We start from the raw sequence: 19797 nt of genomic DNA, 5'->3' as shown, positions 1-19797 counted from the left end.
GTACTGATGAAACATCTTTGGGTTTTCCTTGAATTTACCGGCCAATAATTTGTCATGTCCGCTCTTTGCTTTCCGAATATCCTTTTTTACTTCACCCTGCACTTTCTATACTCCTTTAGGCTTTCTAAAGTATAAAAATTTTTGTGACCATCGTAAGCTTTCTTTTTTTGCTTTATCTTGCCCTGTATGCTTCTAGATAACCAGGGGGCTCTAGATTTGGCAGCACCACCATTTTTCTTTGTGGGAGCATGTCTACACTGTGCCCATAGAATCTTGCTTTCGAATGCCTCCCACTGGTTTGCCACTGATTTTCCTTCAAATAGCTATATCTAGTCCACTTCCGCCAGATCACCTCTCAGCTTCGTAAAATTTGCCTTCCACCAATTTAGAACTTTTGCTCCTGTTCTATCTTTGTCCTTTTCCATAATAATGCTAAATTTAACTGTATTATGGTCACTATCTCCAAAATGGTCACCCACTGCTACTTCATCCATTTGCCCAGCTTTGTTTCCAAAGTCTAAATCTAGAATTGCGTTCCCTCTCGTTGGGCTTGGCTAAAAATGTTCTCATGCATGCAGTTCAAGAATTTTGTGCTCTCTGTGCCCTTCACACTGTTTGTATCCCAGTTGAAATTGTCTGTCTCTGTCTGTCTGTCTTTGGCCTCCTTGTCTCGGGAGACAATGGGTAAGCACCTGGAGGTGGTTAGTGGTTTGTGACGCAGTGCTTGGAGTGGCTATAAAGGCCAATTCTAGAGCGACAGACTCTTCCACAGGTGCTGCAGATAAAATTGGTTGTCAGGGTTGTTACACAGTTGGCTCTCTCCTTGTGCTTCTGTCTTTTTTCCTGCCAACAGCTAAGTCTCTTCGACTCGCCATTCTTTAGCCCCGCCTTTATGGCTGTCCGCCAGCTCTGGCGATCACTGGCAACTGACTCCCATGACTTGTGATCAATGTCACAGGACTTCATGTTGCGTTTGCAGATGTCTTTAAAGCGGAGACACGGACAGCCGGTGGGTCTGATACCAGTGACGAGCTCACTGTACAATGTGTCCTTGGGGATCCTGCCATCTTCCATGCGACTCACATGGCCAAGCCATCTCAAGTGCTGCTGGCTCAGTAGGGTGTATATGCTGGGGATGTTGACTGCCTCAAGGACTTCTGCGTTGGAGATACGGTCCTGCCACCTGATGCCAAGGATTCTCTGGAGGCAGCAAAGATGGAATGAATTGAGACGTCGCTCTTGGCCGACATACGTTGTCCAGTACTCGCTGCCGTAGAGCACTACTCTATGGCACCCCAGTTGATATTAAGGTAGTTGAAATCCCCAGCTATTATTGCCCTATTGTTTTTACACTCAGAAGTTTGGCCACATATTTGTTCTTCTAACTCCCTCTCACTATTTGGGGGTCTCTAGTACACCCCTGTGGCTGCCCCTTTTATATTTATGAGCTCAACCCATGTGGCCTCATTTGATGATTCATTTAGCATACATCCCTCCTCACAGTTGATTCCTTAACCAATAATGCTACACCCCCTCCTTTTTTATCCCCCTCTCTATCCTGCCTGAAAACACTATCCAGGGATGTTGAGCTGCCATTTTTGCCCCTCTTTAATCCAAGTTTCCATTCTAGAAATGATATCATATTGTCATGTGTCTATCTGTGCCTTCAGCTCATCGGCTCTATTGGTTATACTCTTTGCATTTAAATAAATAACTTTTAACACTGCCATATTTCTATGCTCTACACTTTTTAACCTTTGCTTCTTCTGTCTTTCACAGTCACTCACTAATTTTTTGCCTCCCATTCCCTGCCCTGAAATTGTCCTATCTGAAACTGCCCTCAGGTTCCCATCCCCCCTATCAAACTAGTTTAAATTATCCTCAAAAGCACTAGCAAACCTTCCTGCAAGGATATTTGTCCCAATCCTGTTCAGGTGTAGACTGTCTGGCTTGTACAGGTCCCACCTTTCCCAGAATTGATTCCAATGTCCCAGAAATCTGAAGCCCTCCCTCCTGCACCATCTCTCCAGCCACACATTCATCTGGTGTATTCTCTTATTTCTTTACTCACTTGCACGTGGCCTTGGGAGTAATCTGGAGATAACTACCTTTGAGGTCCTGCTGTCTAATCTCTTTCCTCCTAACTCCCTTATCTCAGCCTGCAGGACCTCATCCCTTTTTCTACATATATTGTTGGTACCAATGTGGACCACGATCTCTGGCTGTGCACCCTCACCCTTCAGAATGCTCTGTAGCCACTTGGTGATATCCATGACCCTTGCACCAGGGAGGCAACATACCATCCTGGAATCATGTCTGCAACCACAGCAATGCCTGTCTTTTCCACTGACTACAGAATCCCCGACCACCATTGCTCTCCTGTCTTTTCTTCTCCCTCCTTGCACAGCTGAACCACCCGTGGTGCTCTGGTCATGACTCTTGCTGCACTCTTCAGAGGAACCCTCTCTTCCATCGGTATTCAGAACTGAATACCAGTAGAAAATGAGATGCCCTCCGGGGACTCCTGCACTACCTGCCTTGTCCTTCTGGCAGCCACCCAGTCCCTCTCTGCCTGCCCTCTCTTAAGCTGTGGGGTGACCACCTCCTGAAACATGCTATCCACGTATCTCTCATCCTTGCAAATGCACCCTAGTGACACCAAGTGCTCCTCGAAATCCAAAATTCGGCACTTGAGTTTTTGCATTTTGTGGCACTTTCTGCAAATGTAGCTGTCCAGGACATGGGTAGGGTCCTGGAATCCCCATACGGCACAGGATCTGCATTCGATGGGTGTGATCAGCCCTGCCATGCATCAAATTATTTATTTACTGCATTAAAAATTGGAAGTTAAATAAACACAATAAATGGTTATAAATAGAACAAACAAATGGGTAACCACCTACTGACTACTGGTATTTTAGCTTCTACTTAGTAGATAGACTTAAATGTTAGAGAAAAAATAAAAATCTGCAGAAAATGAAAATAAGAAAGTAAGAAAATACCCAGCAGATACTCACCGACCAGCTCCCTGTGCCTCGCTGATCTCTCTCCCCTCTCACACTGTTTATAGCTCCGAAGTCTCACCTAGCCAATCACCTACCTGCTTCCCTGTGATGTCCACTTACCAAAAGTAATCTACCTTATCACTAGTAATCTACCCTACTAATACTAAAATGTTACCAATAGTAGTAATAACCTCAGTGATAAACCATACTAGTTTAAAATAAAACAGAACAGTAGATTCACCAGCTGATCCCTTCTGCTAGTGTGCCTTAATTAATTATTAGGTAGTTACATAAATTTTAATTTTAAGTTTTTTTCTAATTTGTAGCTATTTACATATGCACCCTAACAGTAGTGTACTAACCTCTCTATTTACAGATAGCCCCTAACAGCAGTTACTCACCAACCAATCACCTTACAACTTTCCTGTGATGTTACTGTTCACTTTTTTTTCAAACTCAGGCATGCCTGGACTCATGTCCGCTGCTCTCCCGGAAGGTAAGTGCTGCAGGCCGCGATCCTTGGGCTTTATTTAACTGCTCCATGCTCGGTGTTCCTCCCGCAGGTCCGCTGCACTCCCAGTCTACCTGCCCCCTGATATACACTCCCTGTGCAGCCGACACCTGATATACACACCCCACTGTACCTGACCCCTGATAAGCATTCACACTGTAGCTGACCCACGATATGCACTCCATTCTGCTTGACCCTGATATACACTCCACTGTACCTGCCCCTGATATAGACTCCACTATTCCTGACTCCTAATATACACTCCACTGTACATTACCTTCGATATACACTCCACTGCAGCTGCCCTGATACATACTCTCCATTGTACCTGACCCCTGATATACACTCCATGGTACTTGACCCCTGATATACACTCTACTATACCTGACTCCTGATATACACTCCGCTGTATCTGACTCCTGATACACAGACACTGTATCTGACCCCTGACATACATTGCACTGTACCTGACCACTGATATACACTCCCACTGTACCTGACCCCTGATATATACTCCATGGTACCTGACCCCTGATATATACTCCACTGTACCTGACTCCTGATATATACTCCACTGTACCTGACTCCTGATATATACTCCACTGTGCCTGACTCCCGACATATACTCCCCACTGTAGCAGACCTCTGATATACACTCCCACTGTACCTGACCTCTGACGTACACTCCCACTGTAGCTGATCCCTGATATCCCTCCCACTGCACCTACCCTGATATACACTCTCTGGACCTGACCATTATTATTATTATTTCATGGGATGTGAGCATTGCTGGCTAGGCCAGCATTCGTCTCCCATCTCTAATTGCCCTTGAGAAAGTGGTGGTGAGCCGTGTTCTTGAACAACAAAAGTCAATTTGGTGTAGGTCTCCTCTGATACACACTCCCAATGTACCTGGTCTCTGATATACACTCCACTGTACCAGACCTTTGTAATACACTCCACTGTACCTGGCCTTTGATATACACTCGCAAACTACCTGACCTCTGATATACACTCCACTGTAGCTCTAGTCTAAAAGGAATGAAACTGGAAGGACCAGCTGTCACCGATCTAGGCACCGGAAGTGACAACGGTGCACACAGCCCTGTCGACCCTGCAAGGACCTCCTGACTAACATCTGGGGGTTTGTACCAAAATTGAGAGGGCTGTCCCACAGACTAATCAAGTAACAGCCTGACATAGTCATACTCACGGAAGCATACCATATAGACAATGTCCTAGACACCACCATTACCATCCCTGGGTATGTTGTATTCCACCGACAGGGCAGACCCACCAGAGGTGGCAGCATAGTGGAATACAGTCTGGAGGGTGTTACCCTGGGAGTCTTCAACATTGACTCCAGACCCCATGAATTTTCATGGCATCAGGTCAAACGTGGGCAAGGAAACCTCCTGCTAATTACCACCTTACACCCTCCCTCAGCTGATGAATCAGTGCTTCTCCATGTTGAACACCACTTGGAGGAAGCACTGAGGGTGGCAAGTGTGCAGAATGTACTCTGGGTGGGGGACTTCAATGTCCATTACCACGAGTGACCTGGTAGCACCACTAATGACTGAGCTGGAAGAGTCCTAAAGGACATAGCTACTAAACTTAAAAACAAGAAATGCTGGAAATACTCAGCAGGTCTGGCAGCATCTGTGGAGAGAGAAGTAGAGTTAATGTTTCAGGTCAGTGACCCTTTGTCAGAACGGTCCACAAAAAGCAGGACAAATCCAACCTGGCCAATTATTGCCCCATCAGTCTACTCTCAATCATCAGTAAAGTGATGGAAGATGTCGTCGACAGTGCTATCAAGCGGCACTTGCTTAGCAATAACCTGCTCACTGATACTAAGTTTGGGTTCTGCCAGGGCCACTCAGCTCCTGCCCTTATTACAGCCTTGGTTCAAACATGGACAAAAGAGCTGAACTCCAAGGTGAGGTGAAAATGACTACCTTTGATATCAAGGCAGCTTTTGACCAAGTATAGCATCAAGGAGCCCGAGCAAAACTGGAGTCAATGGGAATTAGGGGGAAGCTGTCCACTGGTTGGAGTCATACCTAATGCAAAGGAAGATGGTTATGGTTATTGGAGGTCAATCATCTCAGTCCCAGGACAGCACTGCAGGAGTTCCTCGGGTTAATATCCTAGGCCCAACCATCTTCAGCTGCTTCGTCAATGACCTTCACAGTGGCGCAGTGGTTAGCACTGCAGCCTCACAGCTCCAGCGACCCGGGTTCAACTCTGGGTACTGCCTGTGTGGAGTTTGCAAGTTCTCCCTGTGTCTGCGTGGGTTTTCTCCGGGTGCTCCGGTTTCCTCCCACAAGCCAAAAGACTTGCAGGTTGGTAGGTAAATTGGCCATTATAAATTGCCCCTAGTATAGGTAGGTGGTAGGGAAATATAGGGACAGGTGGGGATGTGGTAGGAATATGGGATTAGTGTAGGATTAGTATATATGGGTGGTTGATGGTCGGCACAGACTCGGTGGGCCGAAGGGCCTGTTTCAGTGCTGTATAACTAAAACTAAACTAAAACACTCCATCATAAGGTCAGAAGTGGGAATGTTCGTGGATGATTGGACAATGTTCTGCACCATTCATGACTCCTCAGAGACTGAAGCAGCCCACGTCCAGATGCAACAAGACCTGGATGATATTCAGGCTTGCCTAATAAGTGGCAAGTTACATTCAGGCTCACAAGTGCCAGGCAATGACCATCTCCAACAAAGAGAATCCAACCATCTCCCCTTGACATTCAATGGCATTACCATCGCTGAATCCCCCACTATCAACATCTTGGGGGTTACCAGTGACCAGAAACTGAACTGGACCAGCCACATAAATGCTGTGGCTACAAGAGCAGGTCAGAGGCTGGGAATTCCGTGGCACCTCCTGACTCCCCAAATCCTGTCCACCATCTACATGGCACAAGTCAGGAGTATGATGGAATACTCTCCATTTACCTGGATGGCTGCAGCTCCAACAACACATAAGAAGCTCGACACCATCCAGGACAAAGCAGCCCGCTTGATTGTCGCCCCATCTACAAACATTCACTCCCTCCACCACCGACACAGTGGCAGCAATGTGTACCATCTACAAGATGCACTGCAACAACCTACCAAGGCTCCTTCGACAGCACCTTCCAAACCTGCGCACTCTACCACCTAGAAGGGCAAGGGCAGCAAATGCATGGGAACACCACCACCTGCAAGTTCCCCTCAAAGCCACATACCATCCTGACTTGGAACTATCTCACCGTTCCTTCACTGTCACTAGATTAAAATCCTGGAACTCGCTTCCTAACAGCACTGTCGGTGTACCTACAGCATATGGACTGCAGCGGTTCATGAAGGTGGCTCACCATCACCTTCTCATGGGCAATTAGGGATGGGCAATAAATGCTAGCCTAGATAGCGACAGCCACATCCCGTGAAAGCATAAAAAACACACTCCACTATACCTGCCCTCTGATATAGGCTCCCACTGTACCTGACCTCTGACAGACACTCCACTGTACGTGACCCCTGATATACACTTCCACTATACCTGACCTCTGATATAGGCTCCCACTGTACCTGACCCCTGAGATACACTCCCACTGTGCCTGACCCCTGATATACATTCCACTGTGCCTGACCCCTGAGATACACTCCCACTGTGCCTGACCCCTGATATACATTCCACTGTACCTGACCCCTGAGATACACTCCCACTGTACCCGACCCCTGAGACAACACTCCACTGTACCTGACCCCTGAGATACACTCCCACTGTGCCTGACCCCTGATATAAACTCCACTGTACCTGACCCCTGATATACACTCCAGTGTAGCTGGCCCCGATATAGAGAGAGAAAGAAGGAGTCATAGAGAGTCGTACAGCATAGAAACAGGCCCTTCGGCCCATCGCGTCCATGCTGACCATAATGCCCATCTATACTAATCCCATCTGCCTGCATTAATTCCATATCCTTCTATGCCTTGCTCATTCAAGTACCTGTCCTGATGCCTCTTAAATGTCGCTACTGTTCCTGCCTCCACCACCTCCTTGGGCAGTTCATTCCAGCTACCCACTATTCTTTGTGTGAAAAATTTACCCCTTTGATCCCCTTTAAACCTCCTCCCTCTGACCGTAAATCTATGCCCTCTAGTTTTAGTCACCCCTACCATGGGAAACAGACTCTGGCTATCTACCCTATCTATGCCTCTCATAATTTTATACACCTATATCATGTCCCCTCTCAGCCTCCTTCGCTCCAGGGAAAACAGACCCAGCCTATCCAATCTCTCTTTATAACACAAGCCCTCCAAACCAGGCAACATCCTTGTGAATCTTTTCTGCACCCTCTCTAGCTTAATCACATCTTTCCTGTAGTGCGGCGACCAGAACTGCACACAGTACTCCAAATGCGGCCTAACCAGTGTCATGTACAACTGTAACATGACGTCCCAACTCCTGTACTCAATGCCTCGGCTGATGAAGGCAAGTATGCCATAAGCCTTCTTCACCACCCTGTCTACCTCTGTTGTCACTTTCAGGGAACTATGTACTTGCACCCCAAGGTCTCTCTGCTCAACAACACTTCCCAGGGCACTGCCATTCACTGTATATGTCCTGCCCTGGTTTAACTTCCCAAAATGCATCACTTTGCACTTGTCTGCATTAAATTCCATTTGCCAATCCCTTGCCCACTTTCCCAGTTGATCTATATCCTGTCGTAACCTTAGACAACCTTCTTCACTGTCCACTATATCACCAATTTTGGTGTCATCTGCAAACTTACTAATCATGCCCCTTCCATTCACATCCAAGTTATTAATATATATGACAAACAACAGAAGTCCCAGCACCGATCCCTGCGGCACACCACTGGTCACCGGCCTCCAATTTGAAAAACAACCCTCCACTACCACCCTCTGCCTCCTATCACGAAGCCAATTTTGTATACACTCCAGTGTTCCTGACCTCTGATATACACTCCAGTGTCACTGAACCCTGATATATACTTCCACAAAAGCACAACAAATAGGAGCAGGAGTAGATTATTTGGCCCATCGTGCCTGCTCTGTCAATTCAATACAATCATGGCTGACCATAGGCTTCAACTCCACTTTCCCACCTGCTCTCCATATCCCTTGATTCCCTGAGAGACCAAAAATCTGCCTATCCCAGCCTTAAATGTATTTAACTATGCAGCATCCACAACCATCTGGGGTAGAGATTCAAACCCTTTGAGTGAATTAATTTCTGCTCATCTCAGTCCTAAATGATCGGCCCCTTATCCTGAGACGGTGCCCCTGTATTTTAGATTCCTTGACCAGCAGAAACAATATCTCAGCACCCACCCTGTACAGTCCCTTCTCAAATCTTATATGTTTCAATGAGATTGCCTCTCATTCTACTAGACGCCAGAGAATATAGGCCCAATTTACTCAGCCTCTCATCATATGACAACCCCCTAATCCCAGGGAGCAATTTAGTGAATCTTCACTGTACCGCCTCCAATGCAAGTATATAATTTCTTAAATGTGGAGACCAAAACTGCAGGTAGTAATCCAGATGTGGGCTCACCAAAACCCAGTACCTGTTGTAGCAAGATTTCTCTATTCCTGTACTCCAATCCCCTTGCAATAAAGGCCAACACACCATTTGCCTTCCTAATTGCTTGCTGTTCCTGAATGCTAACTACCTGCGTTCTTTGTACAAGCACACCCAAGTCTCTGAACATCACACTTACAAGTTTCACCCCTTTTAAAAACATTCTGCTTTTCTATTCTTATGACCAAAGTTAATAACTTCACACTTCCCTATATTATACTCCATCTTCCATCTTGTTGCCCACTTAACCTGTCTATATCTCTTTGCAGACTCCTGTGTCCTCCCCACAGCTTACCTTTCCACCTACCTTTGTATCATCAGCAAACCTAGATACATTACTCTGTCTCTTCATCTAAGTCATTAATATAGATTGTAAATAGCTGAGGCCCCAGCTCTGATCCTGTGGCACTCCACTATTCACTGCCTGCCAACTTTAAAATACCCCGTTTATGCCCATTCTTTGCTTCCTCCCAACTCCATGAGTCCTTATCTTGCCTATTAACCTTTTGTGTGGCACCTTATCGAATGCCTCTTGGAAATCCAGGTATACTAATCTACTGGTTCCTCTTTATTTACTCTACTAGTTACATCCTCAAAAAACTCTAATAAATTTCTCTAACTGACTTTCTCTTCAGTAAATCTATGTAACATTCATGTAACATGCCAACTGTGTAACAGCCCCAACAACCAGTTTTTTCTGCAGCACCTGTGGAAGAGCCTGTCACTCTAGTATTGGCCTTTATAGCCACTCCAGGCGCTACTCCACAAACCACTGACCACTTCCAGGTGCTTACACATTGTCTCCCGAGACAAGGAGGCCAAAGAAGAAGAAAATCTGTGTTGACTTGTTCTAATCATACTGTGCTTTTTTAACTGCATTGTTAAGACTTCCTTCATAATAGATTCCAGCATTTTCCCAACGACTGATGTTAGGCTAACTGCTCTGTAGTTCACTGTTTTCTCTCTCCCTCCTTTCTTGAAAAGCTGTGTAACATTTGCCAACTTACAATATGACGGGACCATTCCTGAATCTAAGGAACTTTGGAAAATCATAGCTAGCGCATCCACTATCTCTGCAGTTATCTCTTTTAGAATCCTAGGGTGTAGGCCATCGGGTCCTGGGGATTTGTCAGATTTTAGTCCCTTAAGTTTCTCCAATACTTTTTCTGTGCTGAAATTAATTTCCTTAATTTCCTCACTCTTTTTAGCCCCTAGGTTACCGTCTATTTCTGATATGAAACTGTGAAGACAGACACAAAATATTTATTCAATGCCTCTGCCACTTCCTTATTCCCCATGATAATTTACCCTGTCTCTGCTTCTAAGGGACCTTACTTTAGCCACTCTCTTCCTTTTTATATACCTATAAAAGCTCTTACAATTTGTTTTTATATTAATGGCTAGTTTACTCTCATTCTATTTTTTCTTTTTTATCAACTTTTTGCTGGTCCTTTGCTGGTTTCTAAAACATTCCCAATCCTCTGACTTGCTACACTTTTTTGCATCATTGCAAGCCTCTTCTTTTAATCTAACACTATCCTTAACATCCTAAGTGAGCCATGGATGGGTCTTTCTTGCTGAGTTTTTGTTTTTCAATGGAATGTCTTTTTGTTGAATGTTTTGAATTGTTTATTTAAAGGCTTCTCACTGTTCATTGCCAGTTCTCCCTTCATACCAACATGATTGGTTTTGTTTAAGTTTAGGATTGTTGTTTGTAATTGGAGTATGTCACTTTCAAACTTCACCTGGAATTCGATGGTATTATGATCACTATTTCCCAGTGGATCTTTTACTGTGACATTACTAATCAACCCTGCTTCATTACACAAAACTAAATCTAAGATAGCTTTATCCCTAGTCAGTTCCACAACATATTGCTCCAAGAAACTGTTCCAAAAACATTCTATAAACTCATCATCTCGACCACTCTTGCCAATTTCATTGTCCCAGTCTATATGAAGATTGAAGTCCCCCATAATTATTACATTACCTTTGTTACAAGTGCCAATAATTTATTGATTCATGCTCTGTCCAACGATATATCTACTGTTAGGGGGCTGAGAGACTACTTCCACCAGAGTTTTCTTATTCTTGCTATTCCTACTTTTCACCCATACTGATTCTATTTCATGATCCTCTGAGGCCAGATCCTTTCTCACTAATATGCTTATGTCATCTTTTACTATCAGGGCATCAGGGTTACCCCTCCTCCTTTGCCATTCTGTGTGCCTTCTCAAAATATTGCGCAACCTGGAATATTTATTTCTCAACCCTGATCACCATGTAACCATGTATCTGTAATGGCGATTAGATCTAAATCATTTACCTCTATTTGTGCACTAGTTCATCTATCTTATTGCAGATGCTTTGTGCATTCAGATAAAAAAACTTTAATTTCATTTTTTACTTCTATTCCCTATAATGACATTATTCACTGATGTACAATTTTTGTTAAACTCTCTGTCCCTTCCTGTCCCTTTCTGTTTGGCTTTACCCACAATGCTATACAGTACCGATGCCTCGACCTTTCTCTTTGGATTTCTAAATCTCCCTTCATCTGAATCCTGCACCCCTCCACCCCCATTAGTTCACAACATCTAGACTTATCCGCTGGCGCACTCTTAAGGCGGCACAGTGGCACAGTGGTTAGCACTGCAGCCTCACAGCTCCAGGGACCCGGGTTCGATTCTGGGTACTGCCTGTGCGGAGTTTGCAAGTTCTCCCTGTGACCGCGTGGGTTTTCACCGGGTGCTCTGGTTTCCTCCCACCGCCAAAGACTTGCAGGTGATAGGTAAATTGGCTGTTGTAAATTGCCCCTAGTGTAGATAGGGAATATGGGATTACTGTAGGGTTAGTTTAAAAATGGGTGATTGTTGGTCAGCACAGACTCGGTGGGCCGAAGGGCCTATTTCAATGCTGTATCCAGGTGAAGACCGTCCCAACGGTACAGCTCCCAATTTCCCCTGTACTGGTGCCAGTGCCCCATGAATCGAAATGCATTTCTCCCACATCAACCTTTGAGGCATGCATTTTTCTAATCTTATTTAGACTTCACGAATTTGCTTGTGGCTCAGGTAATAACCCAAAGATTATTACCTTTGAGGTTCTGCTTTTTAATTTAGCCCCTAGCTCCTCATAGTCCCTATGTAGAACCTCTTTCCTCATCCTATCTATGTTGTTGGTATCCACATTGATCACGGCAACTGGATCCAGTCCCTTCCACTGCAAATTCCTCTCCAGCCGGGGGCAGATGTCCCGAATCCTGACACCGGGCAGGCAATACAGCCCTCTGGACTTTCGCTCTTGGCCACAGAGAACTGAGTCAATCCCCCGACTCTACTGTTCCCTACTACCACTACATTACTATATACACCCCCCCACTTGAATGGCTTCCTGTACCACGGTGCCATGGTCAGTTTGCTCATCCATGCTGTAGCCCTCTCTCATATCCATACAAGCTGAAAGAATCTCAGACCTTTTGGAAAATTGCAAGGGCAGAGCATCCTCCACTTTTGCCTTCGTGATCCCCTTACCTGCCTCACTTACAGTCACACCCTCCTGACCAAATCAGAAGACCCTATCCTAAGGGTTGTGACTGTCTTCTGGAATAAAGTGTCCAGGTAACTTTCTCCCTCCCTGATGTATCGCAGTGTCTGTAGCTTGGCCTCCAGCTCATTGACCCTGAACTGAAGCTCCTCGTGCTGCAGACACATATTGCAGACATGTTTGCCATGGATCACACTGGTGTCCACCAGCTCACATGCACAGCAGCTACAACTGTTACAAAAGTGCTTCTATATTTTTTGTTAAGTATATGTTTTTGAGGCCTTATATTTAAATTGTGGCAATGGATTCATTGGAAGGCTGAAGATTTCATAGAAGCTGGACTTTGCTTTGTTGTTGACAGTTCATTGAAAGGACACTAAGATGTTGTTTAAAAACAGCCTTGCTGGAAGTCATGTGCTTTAAGCAATAAACAACTGAAAACTTGGTGACCTGGGGAAGATGTTTACAGAGAAGTGGCAGGTCAAGATTTATAGGGGTCAGGGTGCTTGATTCTTCAGTTATTGTTTTTGCTTTCACTTTGGACAGTGTGTTAGGGTGTGAACTGTTTTTTTAAGACAGTTGGAGAAAACCAGCCAAGAGAGCAGCCACCCTCTTCTATCTCTTTGAGAACTTCCTGAGAATCAAGCTCTCCTGAAAAGCCTGCCAGAAACCTCTGATGCTGCATTTTTCCTGGAAAGCCTGCCAAACTGATCTTCAATATCACCTGAAATGAACTGCTCTAGAAAGATCCCATTGACAGCCTTCTACGCATATTTGGGACACCAGACCAAAAAGGGACAACTGACAACTTTTCATATCTTCTCTTTTTTCTTCAAGAATTAACACGTATTTAGCCAAAGTATTATTTTTTGTCTTTTTGTAACAGACCTCTGCAGAGAGAATTTCTGTATTTTTTCAGTGAGTTTGTGTGTGAGAAATTTAAAAAGGGAACTTTCATATTTCAATCTGTGCATTAATGATTTGCTTCATTACTGGGTAAGTCTTGTTTGATAATAAACTGATAATTTTGTTGTTGATTAAAGAAACATGGTTGGTGTATTTTATTCTGGGATAAAGAGTAGAGTATATGATTGACTGCATCAGTAACTGGGTAAACATTTTACCTGTGGAGAAGTGGGACTAGAAAAGACAGTGCCTCAGTGGTAACACAACCCATCATCTGCTCTGCCATCTTTATTATGTGTTAATTTATTTCTCTTAATTAATTTAGAATTAATAACCCCCACTACTACTAAGGCCCACTACTAATAAGCTTTATTTCTGCTGGTAAACCTGACTACTACTACTAATAAAACCTTTCTAATAAATTACCTGAGTCTCAGAAGATTCTTATTCCAATTAATGTTATACTAACCCCAATTAAAATTCCTTAGTTTAGATAAGAGAAAATGTCCACCAGCCAATCACTTACCTTCTTTCCTGGAATGTCACACATTAATTCCTCTTTCCCCCTCTGCACTGAATTCCCACCTTCACACTCTGACTACGACTCACTCTGGTGAAGTTTCCATTGCATACACCCTTATTCCATGCAGTTTGAAAACCTGACTGCTTTAATAGAGCCTCTGATGAGTCACTTGCTAGCTAGCAACAATAATTAACACCTATTGAACCAACTACTTTCAGCTGATTGACAGATAAATGCTGTCTGTTTAACAAAGCAATTTAACTAACTTGAAGTTTGAAAGTTCTCTGTCAAAGCCGGACTCTTAATCTCAATTGAACTTGAGAAAAACCTGCCAGAATTTACCACGTGAACCAAATTCCCACCTTCACATTCTGACTACGTTTCACTCCAGCTTCGTCTACACTCCGTGCATCCCTTACTTCCTAACATCTGATATAAACTCCCATTGTACCCGATCTCTGATATAAACTCCCATTGTACCCGATCTCTGATATACACTCCACTGTATTTGACCCCGATATACTTTCACTGGATCTGACCACTTTTTTATTATTTCATGGGATGTGAACATTACTAGCAAGGCCAGCATTTGTTGCCCATCTCTAATTGCTCTTGAGAAGATGGTGGTGAGCTGCCTTCTTGAAAAACTGCAGTCCATGTGATGTGGGTGACCTCTGATCCCAATGTATCTGACCTCTGATATACACTCCATGGTACCTGACCCCTGATATACACTCCCACAGTACCTGATCTCTGATATACACCCCACTGTAGCCGACCCCTGATATACACTCCCACTGTACGTGACCCGTGATATACACACCACTGTAGCAGACCCCTGATATACACTACCACTGTACCTGATCTCTGATATACACTCCACTGTGTACACTCCACAGTACCTAATATCTGATATACACTTCTACTGTACCTAACCTCTGGTATACACTCCTAATGTACCTGACCTCTGATATACACACTGCACCTGACCCCCGATATACATTAATGTACCCGACCTCCGGTATACACTCCCACTGTACCTGACCCCCGACACACACTCTCTGAGTCTATCTCCTAATACGCACCCACAGCCTAGAACATAAGATTCTCCAATATTAATCTATGTGACCTTGAATGCAGTTAGCTCACAATTTCTTATCTTTCCTGCACTGTTTCCGCAAGCCTGTTTTATAAATAAATGTCTTTCCATCTTTTCCTCACCATTTCAGTCACTTCAGTCATTATTTATTGAATTTTAAGTGTTGCTTCTCACATGAAAAATGCACCAACCTCTATGTAATAGTCTCTGAGGTTAAAGTTCAGATAATTGGTATATTTATACACGTCACAATTTAGGGCTGAATTTTAAGAGTTCGTCTCAAGCTCAGAAAATGGTGGACCGCACGTCAAAGAACCCCCATGATCTCAAGCGTGGTGGCTTATTTAAATAGCTGGGATGGCCCATCTCCCCGTGTGGGGGTGGTTGTGGGGAGTGGGGAGTGGGGAATCTCCTGTCCATCCCCGGCAATGGCATCAGCTGCCTGTGCGCAGGTGCTGGCACTGTTTTTAAAGGGCAGCCAGCCCTGCTGGCAAATTTAATTTTTTAAATTAAATTAAATAAATAAATTTCTTCTGCCTCTTTCCCACCCTCCAATAACAATTACAATAACTATTTGTCCTTCCCTCCCCCCACCAAAACACTTACCTTTTATATCTGACCTTCACCTCCCCCAAACGGCACAAAGTTTAAGGTTCAACACTTCCCACCATCCCCTACACCTGACACCCCTCCCCGCACTGACAAACTCACCTCCTCCCCCCTCCCCACCAGTATGGCGCCGTGTTTCCCCAGATGGGGATCTGAAGGTGCGGGAGTGCCAGCCGCTGTGCTGAAGATTGCGGCGAGCCAGTAAGATTCCAGGTGAGGGTATGTTAATTTATTTCTTTCATTAATTTACATATTGAAATACAGGTCCCGTCGCCCAGCGGTGGAGAGGCTGCCACAGAGCCTCACCGCCACCAGAAGGATCGGGTCAGGTCCGGCCGGCATTGAAGTCCATGGCAGGCCCCATCCAGACCAATCTTCAGGCCCCACCACGGATCGCAACGCTGAGTGTTTGGTAAAATCCAGCCCATAGAAACCAAGCTAGTTCCAATCTGCAGACAATTCACAATTCTTTAGTAAGGTATCAATGAGAATGCTCTATTCCAAGGGCTGAATTTTCTCATCACACCACCGGGAGCAGCAGCGGTTCCGCAAAATGGCGGCACTCTCACTTGTCCCGTGATCAGCTGCACCGCCACAATTATGTAGCGGGTGGCCATTTTGCATAATGGAGGCGGCTGTCCCTGTCAATCGCGTGGTGGGGGCAGAAGTGGAGATAGCGTCACCTGATGCAGGACCAGGTGCTGGCGCCATCTTTAAAAGCCTGCCAGCCCTGCATTCATTGTCTCCCTGCATTCTATAGAAGGTCACTGAAGCAACACTGCTACGCTGTTCCAAAAAGTTAAAACTCAGCAAGCTGCCCCACTGGGCATCCTTCTGATCATGTCAGAGGTCCAATCAGGTTGGCCCCATGGTTCAGTGATGCCTTCCTGCTTATTCTCCTCCAGGCTGCAAGGGAAAGGCAGGAGATCCTGTTCCCCAGCAATGGCAAGAAGGCGTCCTGCTGCCTGACCAAGCAAGACTGGACAGAGATCGCAGAGGAGGTTAGTAGCTGTGGGGTCAACCGACAAAACTGGGTCCAGTGTAGGAAGAGAGTCAATGACCTCCTGCGTTCAGCAAAGGTAAGTGGCATGTTCTAAAATTGCTTGGTGTGGTCTGGTTGTCACTGCATGGTATGCCACATGGGTGCCACTGCCATTTCAAAGATAGGGAGATCATAGTAGATTGATGGTAGATGAATGGCTGCATAAGTGAATCAAGCTTCCCTCGTTAATACATCGGAGCAAGTTAGACCCATGACAGGTTGAGTCAGTATGCCAGACAGAGCATCCCCCAGGTGTTGATGAAGTTAGCAGAGCCGTGATGTTGATGTTTGGGAATGTTCAATATCTGCATCATTGCTCTTTCAGGAGAAGAGGGCCCATATAAGGACAGAGAAAGCCAGGACCGGTGGTGAAGTGCCCGACTTGCATCCTTTAAGTCAGGCCAAAGAGCAGGCACTGGAACTAGCCAACAGCCAAAGAGGACGCACCATCTCAGATGTGGAGCTGGGGATTCCAGCGCATGAAAGTGACTATTGCCGATCAATACAAATGCAATAGTCATGGTACATTATCTCTGGCATGCTGTACTTAATGGGATATGTGTAGCCTAACCCACACATTTGTTGTTTGCATTGTATCTTGCAGGTTGCCATTCGAAGGAGAGCACAGACCCCGAGAGACTAACGGCAACCACTGAGGACAAAGAGCACTCAGAGGATGCACTGTCCCATGATTGTCCTGCACCTTCCACCAACGCAGAAACTTACACCTTGGTGGGAATCTGCTCAGCATTACAATCAGGGTCATAATCTGATGAAAGCACAACATACGCACCCAAGCAGCTGGCTGAGGCTGAGACAGCCGAGGTCTCTGACAGTCGGAGGACTGTGGTTGGCCAGGCCCATGCTGAACCCCAGGCTGATGATGAGCCTCTGGTTTCAGCAGCATAGGGCATGCTGGAGTTGCAGGGAGGGGTAGAGCAACATCTGGCAGGGATGCCAGAGGCCATGCGTAGCCTTGAGTGGACAGTGGGGGAGTTCATCCATGCCATGACTGCTGCCAGGTGCCAGGCATGTAAGCACGTGGCTTCATCCATGGAGAGCTTGGAAAGCCACATTCCACAGATGCGCAGTGACCTGCAAACCCTCGCCTTGGCCATGAGGTCCACTCAGCAGTGGCAGGGCGAGAGAAGGACCAGGATCCCGGAGAGTATTCCAGCTCCGAGTCCTTCCCCAGTGAGCAGCGAGGCTCCAAGGAGCCGTGAGAGGGAGGAGGAGAGGATGTGCTCCACATCTTGGGTCTGCCCTCAGGGCGATTTGAGTGTGCACTCTGGCTCCTCATCTCCTCCACCAGTGAGCCAAGCTCCAGCAGCAGCGACGCTTGACTGCACTCCGGCACCAGTCCAGGAATCCTTCAGGCAGCTGGGGCCTCTCCAGGCCTCAGACACCCAGAAGACGGCCACCAAAGTCATCCCAAGCCAAGGGGCATCATGATCAGCAGCCTGCTTCCAATCCAACCGCTGTCGCAGGGGATGTACCACACAGGAGATGTACCACATAGCAACACACACAAACTTATAAAAAAAGACACACATGGGTATTCACGAGTGAAATAGAGATCTCATGTTTAAGTTAATTAAAAGTTCATTGGTGCCAATCTTCAGCCTTCATTGATGGATAACTGCATTCCACCATAGCGTGAGTGTAACTACTGCAAATCCCTCAAATGCCTTATTACATCGGCAAAGTGACCTCTGATATCATTAGCATGCCAATGAGCATGATTGTTTTATTCCTTGAATGATGTCACATGGGCAGTGGCTGAATTGGATGTTAGCATTCATGCTGGAGGGCAAGATAGTACGGAGGCAGAAAACTTGACACTACATGCATGAGGGTGTGTTTTGGTCAGAAGTATATTTATTGCAAGTCATGGATTTCGGAAACACTCCATTATAAGGCTCTGCCTTGCCTTGCTTGTGCGCTGCTCAAGATGTCTGCCCTTCTTCACTCTGCTAGGATCTTCCATGGCTGTCTGGCCTTGTGTGCCCTCTGTGTCCTCTTTGTCAGAGGAAGTTTCATACTCCCACATATCTTCTCTTGCAATGCCTCCCCCCTCAGTATTGTGATGTTATGTAGAACACAGCAGACCACAATGATGTATCCAGCCTTCTGTACAGCATACAGAAAGGTTCCACCAGATCTATCATGGCAGTGGAACTGCATCTTCAGTATACCAATGGCCTGCTCAATGGCTACTCTGGTGGAGCCCTAGCAGGTGTTGTAATGCTCTTCCACAGCATTGCTGGGGTTCCTTACACTTGTCAGAAGCCATGTCCTCGATGGGTAGCCCTTATCCCCGAGAATCCCCCCTTGAAGGTGAGTGGGAGGGATTGAAAAGATATGGCACCCGGGACTGCCAAGTATGAATGAGTCATGGCAGCTTCCCGGGAAGCAGGCACACACGCTTTCTGTGGTCGCATACTAGTTGTGCATTAATGGAATGAAACCCTTTTCTGTTTACGAAGGCAGCTGGTTGGTCGGTGGGAGCCTTGATGGCCACATGAGTGCAGTCAATCACACCTTGGACCTGTGGGAATCCTGCAATAGCCCCAAATCCACTGGCCCTCTTGGCCTGAGTCTCAGGGTCTGTCCTGCAGTGCACATGCTCGCCAGCCCTCCTGAACAGAGCATTAGTCACCTCCTTGATGCAGCGGTGTGCTGCGGATTGAGAGACCCCACACATGGCCCCAGTGGATCCCTAGAATGATCCAGAGGCATGAAACTTTAGGGCCACAGTAATCTTCAGGGCCACAGGCATAGGGTGATCACCAAAACACATTGATCACAAATCGTCATTGAGCAGTGCACAGAGGTGTGTGACGGCCTCTCTGAACAGCCGCAGTCTTCTCCAGCAGTTCCACTCAGACATCTGCAGGTATGTCAGGTGAGTTCTATATATCGCTGCTCTTTGTTGCATTCTTGGCTGCT

General features: G+C 45.9%; 1 protein-coding gene across 1 annotated transcript in view; it reads right to left on the bottom strand.

Moving 5' to 3' along the window:
• The window catches only part of LOC137380511 (catenin alpha-3-like), a 2550805-nt gene that overhangs the window by 2440251 nt on the left and 90757 nt on the right, over positions 1-19797 (bottom strand). The gene's annotated exons all lie outside the window — the stretch shown is intronic.

The sequence above is a fragment of the Heterodontus francisci genome, chromosome 20 (assembly GCF_036365525.1).
Source record: "Heterodontus francisci isolate sHetFra1 chromosome 20, sHetFra1.hap1, whole genome shotgun sequence".
Classification (NCBI taxonomy): Eukaryota; Metazoa; Chordata; class Chondrichthyes; order Heterodontiformes; family Heterodontidae; genus Heterodontus; species Heterodontus francisci.
The sequence above is the reverse complement of the archived record's forward strand: the minus strand, read 5'-3'. Positions and strand labels throughout refer to the sequence as shown.